Here is a 19,985-nt window from a genome sequence, read left to right as displayed (position 1 = left end):
TTTTATTGTGCTTTTTTTAATATTCTAATAAAAATAGAATCCAAACAGAAAGAATGACAGAGAGGAGCTAGAGAGAGAGGGACTGTCTGCTGCTAGCTTACTATAAGAGAGAGAAGTAAGGCACTGCAAGACAGGTTTCTAACAACGATGGAGGGGTGGCGAGCAAGCAGTGACGACAATGGCAAATCTGAGAGGAAAGATCGAGAGATCTGCTACGAGAGTGAAGAAGGTAAGGAACTGGGAGATTTCTGACAACGACGGAGGGGCGGCGAGCAAGCAGTGACAACGATGGCTAATCTGAGAGGAAAGATCGAGAGATCTGCTACGAGAGTGAAGAGGGTAAGGAACAACTATTTCGTGTGTTAGAGAAGTGAAAGTGAGAAAGGAGAAGAAAAAAGGAGCGGGGAGTGGGGTGTGAGAGTCCGAGACAGAGAAGATCGGAACGCAACAGCCATAGATTCAGAGTGAGAGTAAAGAAGGTGAAGCCTAAGCTCTTTCTGGGAGGTTTGGAGGAGGGATGGAGGGAGAATGAAGGAGAAGCAGAAGAAGACTGTAACAAAATCCGTTTGACAGCTCATCCAACTCTGTTAATGGAATAGATTTTTATTTACGGGCGAATATTTTTGTAGTGTTCTTCAATTTTGTAGGTGTATTTTTGTCATTAATAAAAGTGGAGATTATTTTTGTCAGCGTTCTGATAATTCGAAGACAAAATTGATAATTTACTCTTATCAATTTCACATAAAAATAATTGCATGTGAGTTTTAACTTAAAATTAAGCTCTTATAAAATATTATATAACTTGAATTGGTTTTGAAAAAATGCAATTGTAAATTAGATAATGATACATGACATAAAATCTGACATATAATTAAAGTGATAAAGAATAATTTAATTTGTTATTATGTTTTTTCAAAATTTAATTTGAGTGTATGATTTTTTATAATCACTTTGGCTATTAACCTTTATAAGACTTTATTTTTAATATTATTTATTTTATAAGATTTTTAGTTTTTACAAAATTCTAAGAACAAATTTTAAGTAAAATTTAGAGAATACTTTTACAAATCAAACATATCTAATAGAGACGAATATTGTTGAATTGTTTGCTTCATATTAATTAACTCTCAGTCTTTGTTATAGATCTTGTTGGTTCAAAATAATTCAAAGTTGATAAAGAGCATATTACAATGTTTTTGTTGAGTCTCTATCGAAAAGATTCTCGAAGTCATTGAGAGAAGGTCATCAATGAACAAGGCAAGTTGATCGAAGATGCATATTGAATATATGGTGTTGTGATCGAAGCAATGAAAAATGCCAGTATTTAAAGCAGTTGAAGGTGGTTATTTTATTATTAATATAGTGGGAACAATTACGCTTATGTTTTCCTGCATGAGAAGCACGTGATGAAATTGGACTGGGTAAAGAAGGCTTATAAATAAACAAAGTCTGAAAGGAATTATGTTGGAATTCATTTTTAGAAAAAGACTCTTACAATTTCACATCTTTAGAGTCTTTTTTATCTTGCTCAGAGTTTTCTTTTCTGTAGAATTTCTTCCATGTGTCTTTTAAATTTCTTTTAGTTTCCTTGTAATCTTTCCTTTCTTGCAAATTTATTCTTTTTTGTAAAATTTTTCTTGTTCTTCTTTTAACGTTTTCTGCATTGTATTTGAATTTAAAGTCCTTCGACCTTGTTGAAGGCATTTTATTATTGTTCTTTAATTTAAAGCCATTTATTTCGTTTTCACCAATTTTAATTTCAAGTCATTTATATTCTTTTATATTTTAAGTTTTCCTTTATCTTTTCGATCAAGAAATAGAATTTTTGGTGCACAACTCAAAATTGGTACTCACAAAGAGAAGTAGGTTTCACTCCTAGATCATTAGATATCGAACCAACCCAAATTTTGCTAAAAATTTGCATAACAAATTGGCACGCGCCAATGGACAGTTTGAAAATTTAGTGTGTCAATAGATTTGGTAATGATTTAATTTATGCAACTTAGGAGTGGAAAAGTTGTACGTATGACAGACGAAATTTCTAATGCTAATGTTGAATCGTCTACGAATGATCATATTTCTATGGTAGTTGCTCAAACTTCAACAGAATTGGCGTCACATATAGAAAGTCACATTCAAAACCCAAGAGTTGGGTCTGGAGAAAATGTGGCAATTTTTAATCCACCTTTGGGGAATAATGGGCACAATCAACGCCCACGAACTTTCCAAACACAAACACAACTGCCTATAATTGCTGGGTGGCTTTCGCATTTGTTTAATTTCTAGGGTACAAAAGTTTAGGCCATAGTGAAAAAACAATTAATCAATAGGTTTAAGGAGCATATTACTGAGGGTCATGTTTATCGAATGTCATACTTTAGTGTTGTGGGAAATGTAAGTAGTTATAGGGTTACCAACCATGAATACAAGCTGGTTTTTCTTAATTGTACTGTTGTTATCAAGGTTCAGAAAACCAGACCGGTCATCAAATCGCTCTAGCTACTGGTTCACTAGTCCAACCAATTTAACTAGTAGTTCAACTGAAAGAACCGTTTTAGAATAAAATAATAAATAAATTATAAATTAACATCATAAAATATAATTATAGTCTAATATAAATTTTAAATATCTTCCAAATTTAAAATATTACATGAAATATCAACCAAATCCATATGATCTTATCAAAATATAATCTCAAAAGTTAAATAGTGAAAAGAAAGATCTAAATATCATGAAGATTTAATGATTTATCAATCATCAAAATCCGCAAGAACTTGTTGCATATTTGCTTCGGTGGGGCCATCTTCACCTTCATTTCCACCCTCTTGAGCAGATTAATCAAGAGATGCAGCATAAAGACCATTACTACCACCGCCGTATAAATTAACATCAATATCACCTAATAACCAATGCATGTTATCATTATATTAAAAACTAACAACATTCTAATAGATCATCAGAAAATAAACTATAATACTCACGCAATAAATCATCCACATTACTAGGAAGATCAGGTTCTTTCTCTACAATCTCTTCCGTCACCCAAAAGTAAACTAAATCGATGCTTTTATAATCAATTGGATCATATTGTATCTTTTGCTTTCTTTTTTCTTTTTCCTTCCTAAAAAATTAAATACAATATATGAAAAATTAATACACATTTATTATCATAAATATTATATATGAAATAATATGATATTGCACAAAACATATATTACCTAGATTTAAGACGCAAATTATAAGTGATATAAACAATGTCATTCAGTCTATCATGCTCCAACCTATTTCTTCTTTTTGTATGAATCTGTTCAAAAAGACTCCAATTCCTCTCGCACCCAGAAGATTCCTCCAACCATATGATTATACACAAATACTCTAATCTTTGAAGCACGTGATGCAAGATTAGAAATATGCGCCATATTGATTATATCTTTCATAAGGCAATGAGCAGCGTATAGTGACCAATAGATATTCTCATATTTTTTATTAATAAGCCTACCAACAACAACATAATTAGCTGCATTATCAATGACAGCATGCACAATATCATTAGGGCCAATCTATTCAATCATCTCAAAAAACAAGTGACATTGAAGCATGTTTTATCATACTTGAAGCATCTATAGATTTCACAAAGCACAAACCTCTAGAACAATACACCAAGAAATTAATCAATGCTCTTTTTCTTTGATCTGTCCAACCATCAGCCATAAAGGTACATCCAGTTTCTCCCCATGCACTCCTATAACTATCAACTAGCATTTGACATTCTCTTTTAAGATCAGCCAACAAGTGAACCCTTAATTTACATAAGAAGAACCCTTATAACCAGGTCCAATAGCAGCAACACCATCTAGCATATCTTGAAAAAATGGCGACATCACTGCATTAAAGGGAATTCTAGAATCCAAAAGCCACCTTGCAAACCGTGTATCAACCTCATCATGTATCGCCTCTTTATTTTGCAAAACACTTTTAAGGCTTGGTTGAGCACCTGGAGTTGTTCTTGGTGCAAAAATAGGAGGAATCACTTTGGCTTTCTTTTTTGGATCGCCTCCAACCACTTACTGACTCGAAGTACGCTGCTGTTCTTCTTGAGCTATTGCTTCATCAATTGCATCCTTTATCTCATCACTACCCTTTTCACTGAAACTTACTTTTCTTTTGCTTTTGTTGCTATGAATTTCTTTCAGTAAGCTTTCCATCAGTTTTTCCACATCATTCAAAACTTTAGGACACTTTTTTACGTCTCCAGTAATCTTTGCCAAATGTTTCTTTATCCTATGAATTCCACCTCTGTTAAAAAGTTGTAGACGAAATACATTGATATTATGGTCTTCCATGCACTACTTGTAAAGCAACATATTTCCAAGCTAAATCCGTTTTCCCCCGTAAATTAGAAGAACCTTGCGACTTACCGTTGTTTGAACTAGGAGGATTAGGATTAGCAGCATCATTCAAATTCGGAGGATTGACAGGCAATTTATTACTAACAGATGTGTTGTTATCAGCAACTGCTTCTTGATTACTACTTCCATCCATAACTGAAATCAATAAATTATAATCACCCCTAAATTAATTCAAAACAACAACATTACAAATATTTAATTAATTACCCATAAATTAATTCAGAATAGCAACATAACAAATAACAAAACATCAGCATAACAAAATTACAAATTATAGATTCAGAAATCACAAGATTACAATGGCATAACAACAATAGCAACATAAGAAATTAACTAATAACTCCTAAATTAATTCCAAATAGCAGCATTACAAATAATTAATTAATTACCCTTAAATTAATCAACCTAAGTACCTAACAACAACAGCAGCATAACAAGCAACAACAACAGCAGAACAAGACCCTCAACAACAGCAGCAGGATAATAAAAAAATTAACCTCAAAACCCTGAAAGTGAAACAGAGTAATACTCGACAGAAATCAGTAAAGCACAGTGCCGCTTACCTTCAAGTGTCGCTGGTATTATTTGTCAAAATAATTCTTATTCTAGAGGTCATTATACTGAACTAGTATATGTAATTTAGTCTCAGCTGAAGATTCTGTCTGTTGTGCACGATCTGTTTATGGTACAAAGATTTTAAAAGTGTATCTCTGTAAGATTACTTTTAGATTTTTATCATGTGCAGTATTTATATTAGTACTCAAATTCATATGGTGATTCAATTTTTTTTATATTTGTTCCTTCTAGATCAATAAGTATTGTATATTTTGTGAATTTCGCTAAACTTTTTTTGACCTTATTTTTATTCTTTTTTTAATTCTTTATTCATCATATTACAATCTATTGCTATTTTGCATATTAAATATTAAATTTTATTGCTTGCGTTTCTTCACAATTCGTGAGACTATTCTCTTAATTCTGTTTTCTTTTTTTCACCTACAGATGCATATACTCGATAAAGATAATGAAGATGATTCAAGTTCTAATGTTCCAAGTGTGGTTCCTCATGATGATATGGAAGACCTTAATACTAATTAAATCAATTTTCTTGTTATCATCTAATGTAGCTTAAATTCACATGTTATAAAACTTTTACTCATGATATCTGATAAGTTTTATATATTACGATACAATATTTAAGTAAAAAATAATTATTATTAATTTTATGGTCTCTATTTCCTTTATATTAAATTTTGTTTTTATTTATGTGGCATAAATAACCATGTGCATATTTTATCATATTATGTACCAAAGTTATTTATTTCATCAATTAGAGGCACAATATCACAGGTTCCTCTATTTTTCATTATAACATAATTTTGACTGAAGTATAAACTTTTGGATATATATTGTCATGTATTATTTTTTGTTTCAAAATACATTTGATCTTAATTTCTAATAGGTATTGTTTCATAACTATAAAATATGTGTTTGGATTGACGTTTATAAATGATCATTTGCATAAAATTAATTTTATAAATTTGATTTTGATTAAAAATAAATTGGTACTAATGTAGTTTATATTTGGTAACTTTTATACAAAATTTATTATAAACTAAATGTTATTTGTATTATATTATTTAAAATTACTTTTAAATAAAATATTATTAAAAAATATATATTTAAATTATTATTTTATATTATTTTATTATTTTATTTTAGATATTTTAATAATTCTAAAATTATTTTTCTAATACTCTTACAACTTTTTAAGTTATAATTTCTTATTACTTGTGCTTCTAATATTATTTTTATATTAGTTTTTTTAATTTAATTTGGTATTTTCTAATAGCATTAGTACAATCATAATACAAAGTAAAAAAAATAAAAATTCTATACCAAAAAAATAACAACAGTAAAAAATTCATATAAACAAGACATAATAAAAACTCCATAACAAAAAATAATATACATGAGAGTACTAGTGAACAAAATTATAAAAAAAACAATAAAATTCATTATATAAAGAATAAAAGATAAAATTGACAAATGAAAACAAATTTATTTAATTAATAGTGTAATAAAAAAAGTGAGTGCTAAACCAAACTTACTCAAAAGTTCTAATTGTCTTTTAGATTAAGTCTTTTTCATCCTATATCTATCTTCATAGATACATACATGGATTGAAGGTGTTTTTGGCTTGCAATTGAAACTATTAGTATTCTTGTTCATGACGAGACTATACTTTTTCGAAAAAATTCTGCTCGAACCAAGATTACCTACTATGATATTACCGACTACATCATGCAAGAGTAGTCATGTCAATTCTCTAATTTTTTTTTCAGATATCATCTTATTCTTTATTTTTATTATTGCTTTTATGAATATGAAAGTAAGGGTTTATGTGATTGATTGATTGATTGATTTGATTCAATTACATGTGGTGGTTTGTAATCTGTTTCAACATCTCAGTTGTGTTAGGATTTCACTCTACAATCCTATTTAACATATTTGTCTATTTTCATATATTATGTCTGTTCATTTTTTCAACCTTGAATCTTATATTTATCTATATTTCTATTTCTTTCTTCCATTTTCCTATTTCTGGGATCATTTTCGTTCATCTGTTTTGTAATGGAGGAAAGCAACACATTTACTTTACTTCCATCAAATAGCAAATTGTTTCTTGGTAACATAAACCCTTGGTTAGAGTTTAAGAAAATCATGGTCCAAGTGATCATCATGGGTTTTGTACAACCCCCTAAAAAATACAGAAGAACCTTTATTTCTGCAGATATTACTTATGGATGAGTTGATTGGATATTATAAATAAATCATCTTTTTTCCCGAGTTTTTTCTATGTTACATTGATAATTGTTTCTTTTTCAATATATTATGTTCTTTGTGTTATCAAAATCTTGTGCTTCCTAATTTGGTTATTTTCTTACTTCAATGAAAGATGTGACTATGTTCTTTTCTCTTTGACAATATATTTTGTATTCTCAACAAATTAATATCTTTGATTTATACTTCCATTTCAAATATCTTGTTATTTATTTATTTCATAACATAAACGACCTGTTATATTTTTCTTATTTTATTTGTTGTCGTCCCTGCAAGTTTTTAGTTTATTAATGGATATGTGGTGTCAGAGTTTCATTTTGTTGGTTTTACAACTTTGTTTTTTTGTTATTGTTTTATTCATTGATGAGTTTTGTTTTTATTATACTTGTTTTTGTAGCAAAACAAAATTCAATGTAACATTAGGGGGGATTTGATTCATCGTTTTCAAGATATTCTGAGAGAAAGACATATTTACTTGATATCTAAATTTATTGTGATACCAAATATTGGTTCTAGTTACAAAATATTGCTATAAAATCCTATTTCAATCTACTACGGAGGTTCAGCTGGTCTCTGGTCTCTGGTCTCAAATTTTCAACGATTGAACATGTAATCCAAACTAAGGAAGATTCGAATAATTTAATAGGTTGGTTATTTGTGTTTTTTTTTATATGACATTGTCTGGAACAATAATGTTACTTTGTTACAGATTATATTTGTCAATTATTAATTGTGTCTTTCCATAGACAAATTATATTCATTAAAGAATGTGTAAATTTTTTTCAATGTGTTAGATCTGATTAGTCTATTGATAAGTGTTCGTGAATATCCCAATATTGAACATGACTATAGGAACAAGATCAATTTAGTAGTTATACAGTTATATTCAAATGGGTGAGATCATTTCACTAATATGTTCCATTATATACATATGTTTATGATATATATATATATATATATATATATATATATATATATATATATATATGATGATGATGATGATGATGATCTCAGGGAAAGTAGGAATGTTTTATATTGATGATCTTATTCTATATTAATTTAACTGTTGTTGTAGTTTTCACGTTGATTGCAATTTATTTGGAAACTTGTTCATGAAAATGCAATCAGCATTGATTAATTCTGTTAGCCAACCTGCTATTGTTATTCAATGTATATAGACTGTGGTAAACCTTCGTTCATTAGGTTTATGAAAATTGCTGAGAATCATGCACATGTTGCTTTGGTAAGTTTTATGCTATCAATTTTCTTATATTTTTCTCCATCAAAATAGTCCTCATTGACTTTTTATTTCTTTTTGCTTATGATCATTTGTTTCGTTACTATGTAATCGTGCTTTTTGCTGTTGGCGATGCTTTTGTTTCATTTTCCAATGTTTGTTCCTTCATCTACTTTTTAATATGATTTATATCTTTTATATGCAATGCAAATTTTTATTTTTTAAACAATAATGTTTTGCATCCAAGTTATATTAGCAACTAAGTCCAACCAAGTCATTTACATACACGCGCACACGTTTTTTCCACGCTCCTGACGTCTTCTTCTAAATTCACTCAGGTTTTTCTTCCCTCCTCCTCCTCCTCCTCCTTCTTCTTTCGTTATCGTCATCTTCAACAATTTTGAATTGAATGAAATAGAATGAAATCTAATGCAATTGAATAAAGCGATAATACATAATTTCATCATTCTTTGCTAAAATTAGTGTTGTTTATGAATTTGAATTTGAATAGAATGCAAAAGTTTCTAAGTTTATAGAATGCACAATTTTCAGTTGATTTGTTATTACACAATAGTGTTTTTATAATAATATTTTCGGTTCATTTGCAGTCCAGGTGTATTGTCGATGAATAATTTGTCCCAATGGTTGGAATGGCTTTCAAGATAAATTGAATGGAATGGAATGAAATGTAATACAATTGAATAAAGTGATAATAAATAATTTCATTCTTCTTTGCTAAAAAAAAGACTCAATCATTAACAAAAACACATTAAATTTATTTTTGGACCTAAATGAACCTCAATTAAACTAAGAAATGAATCAAAATTATTTAAGGAATAAAAAATTTGGTCAATACTTATTAGCAGCATCAAGTGAACCTCAATTAACACACAAATTAATGAACCGAAATTAGTTTAGATTTGAACAAGCAGGCAAAAAAACTCAATCATCAACAAAAATACATTAGATTTATTTTTGGATCCAATTGAACCTTAATTAAACTAAGGAATGAACCGAAATTACTTAAGGAATAAAAAATTTGGTCAATACTTATCAATAACATTAAGTGAACCTCAATTAATATACAAATGAACCGAAATAAACTAAAAAATGAAGCGAAATTATTTAATGATGGCACTAGAGAAAATCAGAACCAATAAAGATGTTAGCAAAATGTTGGTGTTGTTGGTGATGACGATAACAAAAGAGAAGAAGAAGGAGGAGGAGGATGAGGAGTAGGAGAAAGATGAGGGAAGAAGAACCTACGTGTGCGAAGATGAAGAAGAACGGTTTTCATATTAGCGCGCGAAGAATAACATTGAGGATTTTGAGCGCGTATACACGTTTTTTTAATGAGAGTGATTTTTGTTGGTGTTGGACCTGCTTGGTTGGACTTTGATGACAATAAATTTTAGATGTGTAGCAGATCTATTTTTTAAAACAGTCTTGTCAGAACTTTTATTCGTGTCATCCCTCACAGTAAATATTCTTATCCAAATTAAACATTCTTATCAAAATGTTTTCAGTCTTAAAAGTATCGTGTCTTAATTATTGAATAATATAAAATTAAATATTATTCTATTGTTTATTGTAAAATATAGTTAATTAATATTTATTTCAGTTGTTATTAATGTAAAACAGGGTATTGTATTTTCTGAACAAAATCTTGTTTCATATGAAGCTTTGATTATGATATATCAGCATATACCAATATCTACGAGATAAAATTTAGAAGAAGCTTTTATTCGTTGCACTGAATCACGTCATGTTGTTGAATTTGACATAAATGAAGACAACGATGATGACAAATGAAATTGAATAATGTTTAATTTATGTTATATTTTATTATTTAGATACTTATGATGTATCCTCATCTATTTATTTTCTATTATATACAGATTATTAATATTGTTCTATTTAGAGTTAGGATATTATGACTGTTATAATTTATATATTTTATTCGTTATAAAAATTATTTTATATATATATATATATATATATATATATATATATATATATATATATATATATATATATATATATATATCAGTAAGACAAAACAAGTCTTCGGTATGAATTAGTATATTAAAGTTTTATTAATATTATTTTATTCTTTTTTCCTTCTTATATTATATTAAAATTTCATTTGGTGTAAATGATTCACAATATTAAACTCAAGAATAATCACTTTAATGATTATTCAATTTATTACGTATTATTCATAAAAAAATCAATTAGTATTTAAAAACAAATCGAAAATGATATATTTAGTTACATATTAAAGGGTTATTTTATAAAATAAAATCATTTTAATGTAGACATAAATATATAAAAATTTTAAAAAGTTGAATAATATAAGAGTTTACTGTTAATATAATTTAACTTGTAATTTTTATTCAAAATATACGTTATCTTTAATTTAATATTTTAATTATTTTATATTTAATATCTCTTTTGTTGGTACGAATAACCTGTTGACATTGTATGCACCATTATACATCAACTGTAATTTATAATTTTTTATATAACAAAAATAATATAACAAAAAAAACTATTAGATACTGTGTAACTGCATAGGCTATCAACTAATAATAATAGTAAGTAATAACCACTACTAGAAAACTAGTTATTACAGACGGATATTTTTAATGGATTTTATCCCACGAAAATACAGACGAAATTTCAGAAGAATTTTTTTGTCGAAAAACAAAAAAAAATGAATTAGCATAAATTACAGACGGAAAACATAATCCGTCGATAATTCTGTCGGTAAAATTAATTTTTTTTGTAGAAAATGGTTACAGATGGAAAATCCGTCTGTAATTAAATAAACAAAACGCTGCATTTTATTAAATTATTACAGACGAAAAATCCGTATGTAATTTAAAATTTTTCGTCTGAAATTTTTACTTTAGACCTAACCTATACCTCCCCTCTCTCTCTCTCCGTGGCAGCCCCCATTCAAACTGTGTTTCCAGCTCCATTCACAAATCAAACACGAGCTTCTTCCTCTCTCCCTGGCACGAGTTACTTCTTCTCTCTGTGGCTGCTACTTCTGCTTCTTCCGCCGTGGCCGTTGCCGCTGCCGCCGCCGCTTGCGTCGCATAATCTCTCTCTGTCATCCCTTGCGTCCTACGAGATCCCCCGCCACCGCTCTTGTCGCGTCTACTCCCATCGTCGCAGAGCTCTCTCTGCCGACGCTCTCATCGCATCTACTCCCTCTGGCGCCTCTTTCATCTAATCTCAACTCGCTCTCTCACTTCTTCTTGTAACCATCTCAAATTTTAGGTATATAAATCCTGATTTTGTGATTCTATTCTTCGTGATAAACCTTAGGGCTCAATTTTTTTGTGCCAGTTTTAGGTTTATCATACTCTACTTTTGTGCTTCATTGAATATGTGGGTTTACTCTGATTTTAATGAATTTTTCTATAATTGAAGCTTTCGTTTGAATCATTTGCTTGGACGAACGTTGAATCTGTTTTGTTCTGCTCTGTTCAAGTAATTTGTAATTCAATTTGAGCTATTTGTTTGATAATTATTTACAACTTTCATTATTTGATAATCATTTGCTTGTTATTCAGTGTTATATCTCAAGATCTTGTTGACATTATGCTTCTAAATTTGCTTCTAAATTTCCGATATCTTCACTCTTAACGATGGATCTATAACGCCTCTACTCAAGGTTAGGGTTTCATGTCTCTAATTATATGCTAATTATGATATTATGTTGATAGTAATTGAGATTGTGAATGTTGCAAAGCATGACAGTGCATAATATGTATGTTGGAGAGGGTTCAGACTTCCAATGTAATATATAAAAGGGTGGCTAAGTAGTGGGGTTCTCTTGGTGACTTGACTGCGTCTGTTGCATCGATTCGATTTGATTGATATAGAAGGAATACTCAGGATCTGCTAGAACTGGCGATGGATCTATTAGATGAGATCAAGTTGGTCTAGCGGGTCAAAATACTCAGGTTAATATTTCAATTGCATAACCCTTATGGAGTTCTATTTTATGTTTCAGAATTGTTATTTTGGTAAATAAGGTTTAGTTCAATATTTAATCTGTATTGGTTTCTATGTTGTTGGCTTATGTATTTTGCAGCTTGTTCATCAGGGTTTACTGAATTATATTAGTTCCCAGGTAAAGCTGACCCTCTTTGTCTCTCCCAAGTCTTGAAGACATAATCAATTTTTAACCCTTTAATTCTTATCTTCTGTAAGCTCTGAAGCAATGGTAAGAGGATTGGAGGAGTTAGTAATCAATATATAAACATTCACGTGCCTTTTACTTAAGAGTTTAAAATTTTAATAGAGAAGGTTCATGACTACTATTATGCCTCTTATTATGTTACAGTTTTCTAAAAAAACTCTTCAACCATCTAGCCATTCTGGTCCCAGGACTTACATTATTAAAGCCTAGATTTTACTTAAATTAAACAGAAAATCTTCTTCTTTTCAGGATGTATGGTGTGGCCCTGGAATTGGACTCACATCAGATCATGCTTCTGCTTCTGTGGATTGTGTGGTGGCAAGGAAAAATGCTTCTTCAAGAAGGAACCTTGATGCTGTTGAGAGAGCAACACATAGGGAAGAGGTATTCTTCTTTCTCCATCATCATCTTCTACTTCAATTCTTACTGTTTTCTTTTTTATTTATTTAATTGATTCATTTATGTTGTTTTCTCTTCAGACACTGCATTTTCATGTTCATATAATTGTTGTGAATTGAAGCCTCTTCTCTTCCTCAACTCAATGACAGTTCTTGATTGCTTAATTGATCAAAGACTATACATTTTATGATGGTGGGTTTCTGCTACATTTGATTTTATTCTTTGTTGTGCTACTAACTTCGAGATTTAGACCTGCTGTATGCAACATCATGCTGGTGTCTTCAGTGTGACTTTAATATGTCTATAGTTGAAGGGAATGTGATTAATCATGGTTAAAAAATATAGGTTTTTGGTAAGGGGAGTTAATGTACAAATGATAAAGTTGATGTATTACAAAACATTTAAGGGCTGCAGCATCTATTTGTTTTTTAATCTGAGAAGGCTCGAAGTGAGTTGGAGCATAGTCTAATCACTAGTCGTCCACAGCTTCAGTACTATCGAGAGTGCGTTTGAGCCTACAAGCTTCTAAGTAATATTTTTCTCTTCATGGAACAGTTGGTTGAATCTATTTTAAGCAAGGTTGTAGAAGAGTTCGAGCATCAGATTGCAAGCTTTTTGGACCATTTGCATATTCCTTCAAAGAATGGGTGATAAACCCAATTTGTAGGGTTTATCTTGTATTTATTTTAGGGGATTTTATAACCTTTTACCCACATTTATTCAATAAAATAGCATGGTTTTGTATATTCTCCTTTAATTGTGCTTAAGAGTGAAAACATGCTTTTTAGGTCTTAAAATAGCTAAATCTAATTCACATTGATTCCATTATATGCCTTGATATGTTTGTTAAGTGATTTAAGGTTTAGGAGGCAAAGATTGGATCAAGGGAATGAAGAAAGAAAGCATGAAAAGTTGGAGAACTCATGAAGAAATGAAAGAACCGGAAAGCTGTCAAGCCGACCTCTTCGCACTTAAATGACCATAACTTGAGCTACAGAGGTCCAAATGATGCGGTTTCAGTTGGGTTAGAAAGCTAACATCTGGGGCTTCGAAACGATATAAGATTTGTCATAGTTGCTACATGTATGGTGGCGCGCACATGCATAGTACGCGCACGCGCCGTTGCTGCCACTTGGTTCACTTAAAGCAAAACGTGGCCAGTGAATTCTAAAGCCTTGTGGGCCCAATCCAACTCATTTCTGATGCTATTTAACCCAAGGAATGAAGAGGGAAACACAAGTTAGTTACCATTAGTCATAGTTTAGTTTTAGAAGTAGTTTCTAGAGAGAGAAGCTCTTACTTCTCTCTAGGATTAGGATTAGGATTAGGTTTAGTTCTTAGATCTAGATTTTAATACATCTTCTTCTACTTCTATCTTCTCAATTCCTTGTTGTTACATTCATTCTCCTTCCATTCTTTTGTTGTAATTTCCTTTATGTTGTTGTTGTGTTTTGTTTTAGATCTACTTTTGTTTCTTCTACTCTCTTTCAATTCAATCAAGGTAATTCATAATAAATGTGTTTCTTTTGATTGTTGTTGTTAATTCATTTCAATAATTGTTGTTAGATTCTATTCTTGTTATCAATTTACTATGCTTTCCTTTTATGCCTTCTAAGTGTTTGATGAAATGCTTGGTTGAATTTTAGAGTAGAGTTTTATGTTCTTGGCTTGGAAAGGTAACTTAGGAACTCTTGAGTTACTAATGTCCAAGTAATTGATGATTGGGATCCATTGACTCTAGTTCTCACTAATTGAATTAGTGGAGAGTTAGGACTTATGGACTAGGATTGATATAGCTCATTTGACTTTCCTTTACTACTAGTTAGAGGATGATTTAATGAGATTAATCCTTGTCAATTCTCATATTGTGGTTAGTGATTAGGATAGAGATCCTTGACCACCAACCCTTGCCAAGACCCTTTTTAGGCCTTAGTTTACTTTCTTGCCATTTATCTTTCATGCTTCATATCAAAACCCCAAAATAACTCACAACCAATAACAAGACACTTTATTGTAATTCCTAGGGAGAACGACCTGAGGTCCAATACTTCGGTTTATAAATTTTAGGGGTTTGTACTAGTGACAAACAACTTTTTGTATGAAAGGATTAGTGATTAGTTTAGAAACTATACTTGCAACGAGAATTCATTTGTGAAATTCTAAGCCGTCAAAAATCCAATCATCAATGGGAAGGGACGCAAATCCTTTAACTTCAACAAGGTTTTTGGACCATCTGCATCCCATGGCTGGTTTAGTTTTAGGTCTGAGTTTTATCCAGGATTTATTTGTTAGTGTGATTGAAAAATATTTCCCTCATTTTGCAGTGGAGGTCTTCCTTGATATGCAGCCACTCATTAGATCTGAGTTGCAGTGTATACTTTGGGGTTCCTGTCTTCTCCTATAAGGATCTCCTATAATGTAAAATAAAAGATAAAATGTGTAAGTGCTTATGCTTCATAATATATAATAATAGAATTATGGTTTATTAGCCTAGTTATGTATGTGCTTATGCTTATACTCAAACTCTGACAGATATATAATTATGGTTTAGAGGTTATAAATACAAGAACTCAGTTTTTCACACTATCATTTCCATGAACAGATATATAATTATTGGATATTTACTGTGGTTTCTTATTTTGTGATTGCAGAACAATCTTCATAAACTCTGGGCCCTTCTCAATTTTCTTCTGCCTGAAATTTTTAGCTCTGCTGAAACTTTTGATGAATGGTTCCAAATATCAGGTGAAATGGAAGTTCTTTGTAGACTGATCATTTAATGACTTGACATTGTCAAATATTTCTTTTGTAGGTAAAATGGTTCTATTGGATTTTCTAAATTAAAAGAGCGTGATTCCTGGGTCCTGATATTTTCACAGGTTAGTTTTCTATAAAAACGGGTTTGTCACTTTGTTGTCACTGATTGTCTTTGAAGGTCTTATATTTATGCAATCTAATGTCTTGCTTCCCATCCTTGCTCATTTGTGGCCCTTCTACAGATGACTAGGCTGCTGGACATACTTGAAGATTATTTAATGTTTCAGGGATATCAATATTGTCGTATAGATGGAAACACCCGTGGAGAAGATCGTGATGCTTCCATTGAAGCTTTCAACAAACCAGGAAGTGAGAAATTTGTCTTCTTGTTATCTACTAGGGCTGGAGGTCTCGGCATCTATCATGGCTGTAGCAGGTAATTTTAAACTATTTGTCTATAACGTGGTATTGTGTGTTTAAAGTTAACAGTGGCTAGTGGCTACTGTGATCTCAACTGAATCGTTGAATCCATTTGGACAGCATGATTAAGAACTATATTTTAAAATTGATTTACATGTAATGAGAATGTTTTATCAGGTTCTACATGACTATGGTTATTCAGAATCATTCTTTTCTCTTTTGTTTGTAAAATTCATTGCATATTGTTTATTATTAAATGTAAATTTATAATGACACATTCATAAATTTGTGGTTGGTTTGCATACAACTTGGTTTCTGATTTTTAGTTTGCAGCCAATAAGAGACACTAGAGAGAAGCAGGTACAAATGTGGAAGGATCTTATTCTAGATTATTGTAGAACACAAAGGTATTTGTAATTGGGCTTGAAGAAGAATTTCCTCTGTTTTCAAATCCTGTAATTGGAAGTAAGTTCAAAAAATTCTTGCTTACTTGCAAATTTCATTATTATTATTATTATTGAATTGACAGGTCTTAAATGTTCCCATATTTCTTTTTTTTCCTGCATTTTATTTCCACATTTATGTCATATGATTGTTTCCTGGTTTCTGATAGTGCAGGGTCTCTTACTTATGAAGCTAGAGAAGCATTTCTTTTAGCCTTAGTAGCTGATGGTATGGTTCATGTCAGTGAATTTATTGTTCTTGTGAGTTGTGACTAGTTCTGAGAAAATTGTTAAAGTGGTATTCTAATCTGACAGGACGTGCTGAGTGGATGGATAAAGGACATAGGAAATGTCTTATTCTCTGGAATCAGATTCAAGAGTGGGCAGAAATTTTAGTACAATTTGTAGGTTTCCATTTCTATTTTGATAACCACAACATTCTAGTTTCTGTGTTTGCATTGTGTTTGAATTCACTTTAATATTGATTAGGCAAGAGATAATGGGCTGGAAGATGGTGTTGTGACGATGGAAGAAATAAGGTTTGGGACTGAATCTCAAGGAACAGGTAATTTGTTGATGCTTATAGATCCTATTCTTCACTATCTTGTAATTTGGGATGGGACAAGTTTGACAGTTATTGGTTAGTTCTTAATACTTGTGTTATCATCTTATCATGTCTTGATGCATGGGATGGTATAGCTTTTGGAGTTGATAATTGTAGTCTGTCTTTTCAATAATTTTGTCGTTGCTTTTATCTTTAGATGGTAGAGAGAAAGTTTCTTGAATTACATTTTGTGGGACCTTATATTAATTGTGATAGGAGTTTAACTTTTTAACATTTCTAAATTGAAATTCTGTCCCACCTTAGTAGCTTCCAAACTGATTAACTGTGAAATTTGCAGCAAGACCATGGAGCAAGTGAGCAAGAACCAGGCATTAGTAGATGCTATTGGAGAACCAATAGTTAAAGCTCAGGATCGTGCTCATAGGATTGGACAGAAGAAATAAGTACAAGTTTTCTGATTTGCACGGAGGTTTGTAATTGTTGTGCATTATTACTATGTTCACTTTTATCTATGCTTTTCTATATAGGCAGCATACATGTAAGGCACCTAACTGGATATATCTAATTTTAAAAAAATTGCAACACATGCTGTCTATGATGCAACTTATAAAATTATTACAATATCAAGATAAAACCTATTGATATTAATCTAGAATGAATGCCATTGTCAGCATTAGTCATTATAAACTAAAAGCCTGTATATCTAGTAAGTGCGATATCTCACTTGTATTGGCACAAAGTTTCTATAAATATCTGACAAGATATATATTCAACTCTGGCACAACAACCAATTTGAAGCACTAAATTTATACTTTTGGTTGGTCTTAATATCTTGTACAATGAAAATCCATAGTATACAATTGAAGAGAAAATAATTGAAAGGGCTTACAAAAAGCTTGCACTTGATGCTCTAGTGATTCATATATGTACATATTAATTATACGTAAATATTTTTTTGCAAGACGTTAAGTTTTGATGGGTTCTCCAAGGTGATGTTGATAAGAATTTCACCTAACTGCAGTTAATGGGGGAGTTCTTGTTATTGTTGATGGTATTTATTTCTCTCTCTCTCTCTCTCTCTCTCTCTCTATATATATATATATATATATATATATATATATATATATATATATATATATATATATATATAGCTCTTTCCTAGTGTAAAACTTCAATCATTGTATTAACATTATTCTCATTCTGTGCCACAGTTGGGCAGAAGAGGATGTGGATCCTTCGTTGTTCCCACGTGAATTGATGGCAGTCCAAAGAATTGCAATTGGGTCTCCTGGAGAGGCTGCTCAGCCTGATGCAATTAGAGCAGCATTTGCAGAATTCTTCTCAATGCTTATTTTTTATTTTGCTGCTGAAGGCTCTGGCTTGTCAAACAAAGCACCATAAGGAAATTACTTTCCCTTTGGTGATCAACTCTTCTGAATCAAACCTATCAAGTTCAAGAAGAATTCATGCACATATGGTTGATGGAAGTTGATTCATGTCCATTTTTTGAGAAAGAATTCAGTTAATCTTTCTGTAATGTATGTAAAATTGTGTAAAATTTAGTATGGTTGAACAATATACTAAGGATTATAGTTGATAATACACTTTCATTATGTTTTGAATTATATTGACTTGCTTGTTTTATAATAATTTTCTTTTAATTTTATAATACGATGAATTTGTTTATTTTTTGTAATATTATAAATATTCAAATACAAATTAGATAAAAATTTGTATTAAATTTATATTTATTTTGTATGAAAACAAGTTTATTTTGTAATTGAAAAAATAAAAAAAAATCTATTTTAGCTTATTGACGGATTTACAGACGGATTTTCTGTCTGTAATAAGAGTGTGAGATGATTTTCCAAGGTTTAAATTACAGACGAAAAATCTGTCGGAAAATCCGTCTATAATTACAGATGAAAAATCCGTCAGAAAATCTGTCTGTAATTACAGACGGAAAATCTGTCTGAAAGTTTGTTGGCTTCAGGAAATGGATGGAGAATTTATAGAGGAAAAATCCGTCGGTAACTGGTAAAAATCTGTCGGTAATTTTCCGACAGAAAAAAATCAGTCGGTAAATAATTTCCGACGAGACTTTTACAGAGGGACAAAATCCATCGATAATTTCGTCGGTAATCAAAAATTCATCTGTAATATATACCAAATCTGTCTGTATTAAGCCATTTTCTAATTGTGAACATCAACACTGATGATGATGATGATAATTACGTAACTTCAGTAATAATAATAATAATAATAATAATAATAATAATAATAATAATAATAATAATAATAATAATAATAATTGTACCTTTATACATATAGTATTAATAAATTAAAATAAAAATAAATAATATAAAAAAATAGACAAAAAAATTAAAGCGTAATAGACTACACTAGACCGATAAAGTAAAATAGAGATAACCATAATAATAATCATAATGATAATAAAGAGAGACAAATCCCAAGTAAAATAGACAATATAAAAAATAGCTAGATACAAGAGAATAAAATATTAAATATAAACAAAAATAATATTATTATATATAGTTAAAAATATGCAGGAAACGTATTGTGAATATATAGGGGTATTGACATTAGGGGGCGTATTCACAGTATATAGAAGACGTATTATATTTTTCTGATTTAAAAAGTATAATTGAAGCATTATAAAAAGAACAAAATTGTT

General features: G+C 30.4%; 1 long non-coding RNA gene and 1 pseudogene across 1 annotated transcript; both read left to right on the top strand.

Moving 5' to 3' along the window:
* The first annotated feature begins 15,713 nt into the window (after nucleotides 1-15,713).
* On the top strand, nucleotides 15,714-16,298 carry LOC140173128 (uncharacterized). Its single transcript, XR_011879633.1, has 3 exons — nucleotides 15,714-15,850; nucleotides 15,918-15,984; nucleotides 16,105-16,298. It is a non-coding gene; the product is annotated as an uncharacterized lncRNA (long non-coding RNA).
* Nucleotides 16,299-16,441: 143 nt separating this feature from the next.
* Nucleotides 16,442-18,910, top strand: LOC112774789 (vacuolar protein sorting-associated protein 25-like; annotated as a pseudogene).
* The last annotated feature ends 1,075 nt before the right edge of the window (nucleotides 18,911-19,985 follow it).

This window comes from Arachis hypogaea, chromosome 3, assembly GCF_003086295.3.
Source record: "Arachis hypogaea cultivar Tifrunner chromosome 3, arahy.Tifrunner.gnm2.J5K5, whole genome shotgun sequence".
Lineage (NCBI taxonomy): Eukaryota > Viridiplantae > Streptophyta > Magnoliopsida > Fabales > Fabaceae > Arachis > Arachis hypogaea.
The sequence above is the reverse complement of the archived record's forward strand: the minus strand, read 5'-3'. Positions and strand labels throughout refer to the sequence as shown.